Genomic DNA, 11581 nt, shown 5'->3' on the forward strand with positions numbered 1-11581 from the left:
CAAATCACCTAAGACATCAAATGATTTCGCAATTGCGAATACAGACGGCGTTCCATAAGTAACCCGAACATTTTTTTTAATCAGACGCAACGGTACACTACAGCGTGTTGTAACCGGCTGGGATAAGTGGAAGAGGGTGGTAGCTTCAAAAAATGGCTCTGAGCACTATGGGACTGAACTGCTGAAGTCATCAGTCCCCTAGAACTTAGAACTACTTAAACATAACTAACCTAAAGACATCACACACATCCATTCCCGAGGCAGGATTCGAACCTGCGACCGTAGTGGTCGCGCGGTTCCAGACTGTAGCGCCTAGAACCACTCGGTCACACCGGCCGGCTGTTAGCTTCAAAACACTCTTTGTCTCATTCTTCTGCAAGCTGCCGGAGAGTCAGGACGTGCGTTTCCGTCAACCCCGTTTTGAGTTTATGTAACACGGCACAATGTATCATTCTGTAGAGCAACGGTACGGTATCAAATTTTGCGTTAAACTTGGGAAGTCCGCCACCGAAACGTTTCCATTGCTTCAGCATGGCTTTGCGACTGATTGATTGTCCAAGTCACAAGTTTTCCGTTGGCTCAAGTCGTTCATAGAGGGGCGAGAGGAGATCACCGACGAACCTCGCAGTGGACGGCCATCAACCTCACGAGCCGACGAAAATGTGACGCATGTGCGCGATTGTTTGAACTCTGACAGACGATTGAGCCTTCAATTGATAGCACAAGCATGTCAAAAACAACCGTGTTTCGCATTGTGACGGAAGATTTGAACTTGAAAAAGGTGTGTGCCAAACCCGTCCCAAAAGTGTTGACTGGCGAACATGCGAGTGCTTCGGTGCCGAGATATGTTGGAAATGTGTGAAAATGATCCTCATTTTTTAAACCCAGTTATGAGTCGTGGAGTTTTGAGTACGACCCTGAGACAAAAAGGCAGAGTTCAGAGTGGTACACTCCATCGCCGCCCCGATCCAACAAGGCACGCATGAGCACGTGCAGAATCAAAACCAGACTCATTGTCTTCTTTGACGTCAGAGGCATTGTCCACCACGAATTCGTACATACCGGGACTACAGTGAACTCAGCTTTCTACTTGGAAGTGCACAAAAGACTGAAAAGGAGGTTCTCGCGCTGCCGAAGCGACATCAAGGACACGTGGAAAGTTCACCACGGCAACGCCCTGAGTCACACCCCATCATTGTCAACGACCAGGACCAAGACCCCATTGGTTCCCCGGCTTCCCTACAGTCCTGACCTGGCTCCAACTGACTTTTTTTTTTGTTTCCTCGGTTAAAAGAGTCATGAAAGGAAAACATTGGGACACGATTGAAAGCATCCAGACGCATGTTACATCAGCTCAAAAGGAATTCTGGAAAAGGCATTCCAAGATGCCTTCCAGGCATGGAAACACCGCCTCCAGAAGTGTATCGACGCAAGAGGGTGCTATTTTGAAAATTTTTCATTATTTGCTCGAATATATTCAATAAATGATTTCTTATGAATTTGGTCACATTAGTTATGGAACACACTTTGTAAGGACTACCATCAGCTGTAGAATGGAATGACGACAATGAAAATTTATGCCGGACCTGGCCTCGAACCCGGATTTTCCGCTTACCACGAGCGGTCGTGTTACCATTTATGTCTAAACTGTACGGGAATATGCATAATGGATGTACCAGTACAGGTCGCAGATGAATGGTTGACGACACTTGGAAGTTTGGGTCTAGCAATGAGTCATGCACGAATAGCCAATAAAAGAATAAAGAACTGACTGCTAATGTAAACATCAACACTTTTTATCCAGACGTGAACAGCAACCTGAAGATAAACCTGTCGGCTCGAAAACGGTATCAGCGCTATTTATATAAATACGCAGCATTATCAACAACAGATAGTTGTAGTTTTTCTTCTTTGCAAGATCAGCCTTCATTTTGTACACAGTCACGGCCTCAAAACGTCAGATTTAGACAAAGTGGCATTTCTACATATTACTTAATGATTTTACAGGGCTGTTTTCTTGTCACAAGTAGTTTCCTTATCCCCGAAACGTTAGACTACGTACTGTCGAGAACCGTTTACTTGTGCCGCTTTGCGTCATTGCCTGAGAGTCTAAAGAAGTAGGGTCATCCTTCAGTGACACTGTTAGGCAAATGACAGGTTTCCGAAAGGATAGGCTGCCGCTGCCAGCTGCCAGGGTCAGCATTCAGTTGCGAGATATTTCACGTCGTCCATCAGGCCCACAGATTTTGGAGGAGGCAAAGTTAGAAAGCGCGCGCTGACGAGCCACCGTCGCGAATCGCCGTGATGTATGGGAATCTGATTGGCTCCCTTTGTACGTCCGCTCGGCGTGCGGCCTTGAATTGGAAAAATCCCTTACGCTCCCCCTGGGGCAGGTCTCGGCAGCAGAATGCTTCGATTGTTGGTGCAGTGAAGAAACGGTATCCTGCCAGAAGCGTAGATTGTTGTTGCAATGTACTTTCAGTGCTGGAAAGCCGCAGATAACGTCCCACCCGTCGCTGCTCGACAAACAAGCGTGCGTGGTTGGAGGCTTCCTAGAAAACATAATCCACTATTCATTTTTTATTGGTAAGAGTTTATCATAAGAAAAATTAGTGTCGTACGCTCACTGAGGAGGTGTGATAAGGCACTTTCTGTTCACCATCATAGAGGGCCGTGATGGAAAGTAATGCCTCTGACTTTTAGACACTGTTCTGAACATCGGTTGAGATAATGCATATTACTCGGTCGACTTTTCCAGTTTCCTGACGCAGCTTGCCACCCCCTTCCGCTAAAGGGAACCGAATTGTAGCGCGTAACGTGGCGGAGTGTGATGTAATTATGTCGGCGCGTAAAGAACAGCGTTTTGTAGTCGAGTTTATAACCGCAGTAAACGTGCCTCCAATGATATCGACAGAATAATGAAAGCTGTGTACGGTGACGATTGTATCGACGTCACTAATGTGCGACGCTGGATTGTTCGTACTCGTAGTGAAGGAAATGGTGTTACTTACCTCATCCTGTGTGATAGAGCTCGGAGCGGATGGCCGCGTATGGCAACCAACGAGACGGATAGGTATAGGGTTGATGAAATCATCAGAGAAAATCATCGACTATGAATGACACAGCGTTGAAGTAAGTGTGACGTATCACGAGAGCGTTTACTGGCCATCATTGCAGCTCTGTGGTACGGAGAACTGTGTGCATGGTGGGTGCCTCGAGCGTTCGCTCCTGGCCTAAAAATGACTTGGCTCGATTTGATTTTCATCCGTTACCGAAACTTCAAGAAAATCTTCGAGGATTTCACTTTGATAGGGATGAAGAGGTGCAAGTGGAGGTCGTGACGTGGTTCCGTCAACTAAGTCAAACATTCTACAGTGACGGTATCAACAAACTAGTCTCTCGTTAGGACAAATGTGCTCGTCACCAGGGCGACTATGTTGAGACGTAAATATGCAGACATGAAGAATAAATGTGTAGAATGTTAATGAAATTTGTTTTATTTAAAAGTCATTGAGTACTCACATAAAAAATTCGGAGGCATTACTTTCCGCCACGCCATTGTACAAGGAGTTTAAATAAAAAAGTTTCCCATTTTCCTACTCCAGATATCCCTGGTTGCATCTAATCGTACAAACATACGTCCTGAAACGTGTCGTGATGTGGGCTGTTCTGTCTTGTTAATCAGGAGATGTTCAGTAAGACTGCGCCTCATTCTTACACATCTTTCAGTCCTTGTCAGATGACTACGAACTCATGCGAACACATCTGGTTGCCCGCGGCAAAGAATATACACTCCACTAAAGTGCACTTTATTGACGGGTGCAGTTAATTGTCTCCATAGCCATAAATCTAAGAAAGTAATTCACGTATGGAGAGGTCATGCTACTCAACCACAGCTACCAACCCATCCCTCACTGAACATTTATGGCAGGTATCTTAGACGGAGGTGTAGAAAACTGGTTTGTGACCCGTTATGCATAAACCCCATCGGTTTTCATTCTGCGGGATTAGAGGTCCTCTAACTATGCGGATAACAGCTGGTGGCAAACAGCATCTGCTATGCGCTTTCCCAGGCTGTAATGATATCTGTTAACCACCCTCCATAGCCATAAATCTAAGAAAGTAATTCACGTATGGAGAGGTCATGCTACTCAACCACAGCTACCAACCCATCCCTCACTGAACATTTATGGCAGGTATCTTAGACGGAGGTGTAGAAAACTGGTTTGTGACCCGTTATGCATAAACCCCATCGGTTTTCATTCTGCGGGATTAGAGGTCCTCTAACTATGCGGATAACAGCTGGTGGCAAACAGCATCTGCTATGCGCTTTCCCAGGCTGTAATGATATCTGTTAACCACCCGTGGAGACCTGTCCACACGGGAGCGGGTTTTGTGCCAACAGCAGCTTCAGTTCTACGCAGCCTATTTTTGACGATTATCTTCGACTCGCTGTAACATAGCTGCCCTCATATCCGTCAAGCGAGCTGTGCCGAGATATCTTGCGATCCTCGGTCCTTGTTGCGATTCATTCCGTGTCTACATGTTGCTGAAAGAACTCCCTAAAAAACAAAGTGTCTAATGGAATGTGGCGTTAACACGTGCCTGTCATGTATCATCGTTAGTTAACACACAGTAGAATGCCTTCTCTGCCACTTCGCGCTGTTCAGTCCACAAGGATTCGCTGACATTTTTCTGGTGTCCTTTCATCCTCAAAACGATACGTACGCTTGTGAAATACGATTTCTTATTATTGGTTTAAGAACGCACAACATGATCACTAATGCTGTCCAAGTAAACGTGATATCGACACAAAGGCACAATCTTACAAATTTCCCAGTGTACGAAAATATTACGAAATTCAATCGTGCGTTAAGTGCTTTCACTTTTCTTAATAATCTACAGTGCAGTGACAGTGAAGTTACTTTGAAATTCATTAAACAAACCATAGTTCCTTTATACTACAGAGGCACGTAGCTGAAACTTGGCCTATGAGAAGCATCTTCCTCTGAAAGCCTGATAATTCCGGTACACACACAACTGTACTTATGCTGACTACTAAAACCGTTACTACTACCGTAACGGTGAAAAAAGGTCAATCGCAATATTCAACCAGATCAATAACATCCCAATACCTTCGCCACACCACTGCAGAGTGAACTGCAAGCTCATCTGCCTTACTTCGTGCCCGAAAGAGAAATGTGCCGTCCAGTGGTGCACCGCTAATCACACTCCTGAAGAAGTGTTAGGGGGGGTAGGTCGAACTCAAAGAGGTTCTGTGCACCCAAGCCAACATAACGCAAAACGCTGGAGCAAAGCAGTTTGCCCTGCTGGTACAGTTAAATTCCTCTGCCTTTTCGTTACGTCCCAAAGACGCCCAAATCTGGCCTAGCAGACCACTATTTCCCATCACCCGCGAGGTGCATCTTCCACTCAAGTTTCTCATCCATTCACTTTCACACAGAGAATTTGGATATAGAAATAATACTGGTACTCTTTATACAGGGGTAGAAATAAGGAACAAGTCTCTCTCCCTTTCTCGGGGCTATCTACGGTCTCGAACAGGAGCCAAAGGCCGTGAAACAACTCGATAGGGACACAAATGATACGAAATAGATCTAACAGATGTCTTTCATATGTAATGAAACAGAAGGAGAATTTCAGATAATCAGCGCTTGCGGCAGAGATTAGCAGCCGACCTTCAGTAAAATTAATTTTGTCTAAGGTGCATAAACAGACGTAAAGAATAAAAGTGTCGCTTGACTTCACGAAAGGTTACCAGTGACTGGAATCAGTCACAACCAGAAAAGATGTCCTAGCATCAGTTCTGAGGGGTGTATGGTAAAATGACCGCAAACTGTAGTTAGTCGCAACACTTACAACAGAGTCTGTCTACAAAACCCTTGTTCGGAGAATCTTCAATCTTGTTTGTTTATTTTTCACTTTTTATTCTGCTTAGCTATATAGAGAGGACAGAGAGAGAGAGAGAGAGAAGTTTCAACGAGGGGCTGCACACTCGGTCAGTGGTCAGTTTAGGCGTCAAAGAAATAGTGACTCCAGTGGCAGGCATTATAGATCAGGCGCTGTGCATAGCGATGTGTCTTACTTTCGAATTGTCGAGGCTACACATTCCAATACAAGACAAATATCAGTACCTCCAACGCATTCAAGCACACTATTTAACGGCCGGTTCCTTGAGGAACCGAACTCAGACGTATAAAACACCTTCAAACGTCTGATAACTTCACAGATGAGTTAATGAGTTTCACATTTGACATTAAGCTTGTAGGCGAGAGAATGATTAGAAAAGGGTTGAGTTAAGTTTAAAGTTCGTTGGAAATCGCGTAGCGTTCTCATTATGAAATATTGGATCTGTGTGTAGACTGGACAATTTGCACTCTGTCATAAGCAAAAGCTAGTTTTACACGCACTCTGTGTGTATTACATCATCTCGCCTGAACTGTGTCTCGTACAGTAATATTCGGCAAGGTTGCATTCAGTGATACTGTCTGCAAAATGCGTTGCGAATACAGTTAATAAAAGTAACAAAATAAATCGTCTCAACATAGGATTAGAGAGCCAACCGGTTATGCGCGAGTGGTTGGTTGTATAATACTATGTTGAAACTAGTATACGGTTGTTGAGTAACAGCCTTGTTTAAAATTGTAAAATAAAATGTCATGCCGGATGCTAATGTTTTTCTGTATTTGCAGCGAAAATGTAGAAACCAATAAACTTTTTTTCCTTTCATCATTTTGTGTGAGGAGTCAGAGACAAAAGGATTGGTAAAGGTTTGAAATACTGGCTGAATATAATCCGGGAATTTTTGCCTGAAGGCATATCAACAGTTTTTACCGAGTTAAAACCTTAACATAAAACTACTTTTAAGTTGGTAACATTTAAATTTTTAAATTCGGTAAATAATCATATGAAATATAAATTACACTTTTGTTGTCTCTGGAAGCAGTCACATAGGCAATCTGAATAGGGCATTGGTGACTGTGCCACGGGTTGACCATTTAGTAATCTAGGTGCCAAAAGGTGAGGTGTTTTCACGCGTGCACCATGAGTGAAAGAAATGAGAATAGTTAAAATCAATTACACTTAAAATATTTATTTATAATTGTCATATCTTGGCAACAGTGTGTTTATTTTTTCATAATAACACATTTTTCACCTATTCATATTAGGCACTAAATTAAAATAAAATCACTGAATCATACATATTTCGTTATCAGTCATGTAGAACTTCATGGTAGTGTCTCCTAACAAAATATGTATCGTTAAATTATTTCGTTTTATTTTGTAGACTTCTGGTGATGCCTAATATGAAAAGGTGAAACATGTTTGGTTACAAACAAAATAATGACTCAGTTTCAAAAGATGGATAACAAATGTTCTTATCTATTACATGAACTAACTGAATCACCAACTGAGGAATAAATATTAATAACATCATAATCTTTATGATGGCTTCCATAGCCTCCAGAAACTTTGCAGAGGATAAAATCATGTCCTCTGCCACCGAAGCTAGGTAGTTTCTGCCTTGTTACAATTTTCAGATGATACCTAGGCCATTTGCTTGCTTCATTTTCTGTTCGAGTAAGGTAGTATGGTCTGTTACAAAACTCATGCACGCATGTGACACATAGATCACTTGGAAATTGCTATAAACACGAAACTAGATAGAAGCGACTAAACGATAGACAATTTTCTCAATAAAAAGCAGTGTAGATGGGAAAAGAAACGGGATTATCATTAGGAAGATTCCGTCGTACTCTGTACTATCTGCGATAAATCACACGACTGTTTGGCGGATGTAGAAGCAGTAGACAAAACGATACGTCACGTACCTACTGCGATGGACGGACAAATTTGGCATCCCGTCATCCTGCGAACGGATCCGTGTTTTTCTTTTTGTTAATTCGTTGCAATACCTATTCACACTGGACTGCACGTCTGTTTGTCTCGTATTTTAAATGGAATACCACAATTAACGACGCTCTTGACAGCCAGAGTTTCCGAAACGCCTCCACGCTTACTGGTCTCTCCTTTGAAGATGCCGCTCGTGCACAGCTGTGTTGTCGCTGGCGGTGCGTTAGCTCGGCCACTCAATTAGGATTTATTGAATTGTCAAACGACCCATTTAGCTGCGTCATTCAACAGTATTTGTTCTCATCTTAAGAAATACTGCCACGGTTTACGAAATGACCCGCTGCCTAAAGTTAGACAGAAAAGTATTATACTGAGACCATCCAGAAATCTTTGTAATTTATCTTACACAAATTGATTTTCTTCGTGTATAAAGAAATGTCGGCATTTTGAAATTTATCTGAGTTAATATAAGGAGCCTGCAGACAACATATAATTAGACACATTGTTATTTCCAACAGTAGAATGAATGAGAAGGAATTATAATGCTTCCATACTGTCTGCGAGCGCGACGTGAGGTGAATTTAGTAGTTACTTAAATCGATGTTTCCTTTCTCAAAATATTACTTCTGCGAATACTTAACAATTAACAATTAATAGTACTGAGATATGATCGATGTAGGGAAAGGGACGTGGAGCATAATGTACCTTTTTTCTCATATGACAGTGATTTGGAACCTGTTACACATTGGTACGCCTACCATACGATTAGAACACTATCATCTCCCTTTTTGTGAGTCAAGGAGTGTGCAGTAAATATCAAGCTTCTTTTCGTTCATTCCATGACATTGGACTCGCAACGATCCAATAGAGTGCTCGGACACTGTCAAGACTTTAGTAGAACGTAGATGGTAAGAAAGTATGTAAAAAGGTGTACGATATTTATCTATTTGTTAAAATTATAATAGATATGATTCATAATGATGATATAAAAATTGGGAAGCAGCTGTCAGTAAATCTGACAATCCTGAGACGATAGAGATGGTAACATCATGAATCGCACTGAATAGGGATGAAGTTCGCCAAGAAGTATCATTTACGAGGCTAGGCGTACACTGGCTCTTGGGGAGTACGGGAGGGAAGGTGACAGTTGTGCAAGAGGGTTCATATGTGGATGTGGGGATGTAAGGTGGTAGGCTTTGCGCTAGGGTAGCATGAAAGTTAAGTGTAGATAAGCAGGAGAGACGCTCGGCTTACGGGGAACAATTAAAATTATAGAAAGTGATAAACGCTACTAAAGCTGGTAACAGAAATAAGGCGTGATGTATTGCATTACCTTGGAGTCGGAAGACGTAGATGTCTTCTAGGCGAAAGAAGCAGATTGTCATTAGGTGTGGGAGAGGCGTTAATACAGGAGACTCAGTGTAACGGGATTTTAAATTAAAGTGTGAACTTGGGAAAGTGTGATGAAATCAAGTTTGAAACATATGTAAATGCAGGTCTCCCGTGTGTTCAAGCTGATATGATACTGTGATATGTAGGCGAGGGATTTGCGCAAGGTAGTGAGCAGTTTTTGAAACTGAGGGAGGTTGGATACAACTTCTAGGGGACAGAATTACTGGTGAAATACGCATGGCACAGAATGGATAGAATCTGGGCAGATTATGTGTCGAGTACGCGGGAGAGATGCAATTCCTTATCTCTTTTTTTTACTGGTTTGATGCGGCAAGCCACGAATTCCTCTCCTGTTACAACCTCTTCCTCTCAGAGAAGCACTTGCAAGCTCAATCCTGAATTGTTTGCTGGATGTATTCCAATCACTGTAATCACTGCCTTCCTCTACACTTTATACCCTCTAGTACCATAGACGTTAATTCCTGATGACTTAACAGATGCTCTGCCATCCTGTCCATTATTTTTGTCAATGTTTTCCGTATACTGCTTTCCTTGCCGATTCTGCGGTGAAACTCCTCGTTCCTTACATTATCGGTGCACTGAATTTTCAACACTGTTCTGCAGTACCACATCCCAAATGCTTCGATTCTCTTCTGTTCCGGTTTTCTCATAGTTCATGTTTCACTACCATAAATTGCTGTGCTCCTAAGGTACATTCTCAGAAATTTCTTCCTCAAATTAAGGCCTACGTTTGATACCAGTAGACTTCTCCTGGTTAGGAATGCCCTTATTGCCAGTGGTAGTCTGATTTTTTTGTCCTCCTTGCTCCGTACGTCATGGGTTATTTTGTTGCCTAGGTAGAAGAATTCCTTAACTTCTTGATCACCAATTCTACGTTAAGTTTCTAGCTGTTCTTATTTCTGGTACTTCTCATTACTTTAATCTTTCTTCAGTTTACTCCCAATCCTTATTCTGTACTCATTACACTGTTCAATCCATACAACAGATCCTGTAATTCTTCTTCACTTTCACTCCGGGCAACATGTTATCAGTGAATCTTGTCACTTATACCCAGTCACCTTCAGTTTTAATACCACTCTTACATCCTCTTTTTATTTCTTTCCTTGCTTCTTCGATGTACAGACTGAATAGAAGCGGCGAAATACCACATTCCTGTCTTACATCTTTTTTAATTGGAGCACTTCGTTCTTGGTCTTCCATTCTCATTGTTCCATCTCCCTACAACTTACCCTTCGTTCTTGGTCTTCCATTCTTATTGTTCCCTCTCGCTACAACTTACCCCTGCTTTTGTCATAATTTCGAACATCTTGGACCGTTTGACATTGTCGGAAGCTTTTTCTAGGTCCACAAAGCCTGTAAATGTGTCTTTATTTTTGTTTAGTTTTGCTTCCATTATCAACCAGAAACTCAGAACTGTCTCTCTGATGCCTCTACATTTTCTAAAGCCAAAGTGATCGCCACAGTTTATTAACTCCGAACAGGCCATGAACGCCCAACGGTACCGACGGGCCGCCGTGTCATCCTCAGCCCACAGGCACCACTGGATGCGGATATGGAGGGGCATATAGTCAGCACACCGCTCTCCCAGCCGTATTTCAGTTTACGACACCAGAGCCGCTACTTCTCAATCAAGTAGCTCCTGAGTTTGCCTCACAAGGGCTGAGTGCGCTCCGCTTGCCAACAGCGCTCGGCAAACCGGATGGTCACCCATCTAAGTGCTAGCCCAGCCCAACAGTGCTTAACTTCGGTGATCTGACGGGAACCCGTGTTACCACTGATGCAAGGCCGTTGGCTCATAGTTTATTAGCTGATAATTATTGTGGACTTCCTGTTAGATGGCCATTAGGTTTCGTTTATACATTAGCTACTTTCAAGGATTAGTGTGAGCGTCTTAGAGGACTGCAATAAGCAGAACCAGAACGGGCTGTCCCGGGGCAGCAGTTTTTGCTCGGCTTAGCACGTCGCAGGAGGAGACGGCCGGCGCCATGGAGTCACCGTGCTGCGGTGATAAGACGATGCCAGCACCCCGACGGGTGTAAGGCTGCAGCAGGCACCTCATGGTAGCAAACTCTGGTGTGAGCCAGTGGTGCAAATGCACGACCAGCTAACAGCCTGTGGCAGGCCTAGTGTAGGAGGCACCCGGGCTCGACAGCAAACCAAGTACGCCCGACGTACGACGCAGCGTCACTGCCCACGGACGCAGGCATACGGTAGAAGAGTGCATACACATGAGGCAGGCGCTGGTTCGGCAGTAAATTAGGAGCAGGTGGCGCCGGACTCCTGAGTATGTGCC

At 43.4% G+C, this 11581-nt stretch overlaps 1 pseudogene; it reads right to left on the reverse strand.

Moving 5' to 3' along the window:
* Positions 1-10963: 10963 nt before the first annotated feature.
* LOC126485455 (5S ribosomal RNA) lies at positions 10964-11081 on the reverse strand (annotated as a pseudogene).
* Positions 11082-11581: the final 500 nt, after the last annotated feature.

Source organism: Schistocerca serialis, chromosome 6, assembly GCF_023864345.2.
Source record: "Schistocerca serialis cubense isolate TAMUIC-IGC-003099 chromosome 6, iqSchSeri2.2, whole genome shotgun sequence".
NCBI lineage: Eukaryota > Metazoa > Arthropoda > Insecta > Orthoptera > Acrididae > Schistocerca > Schistocerca serialis.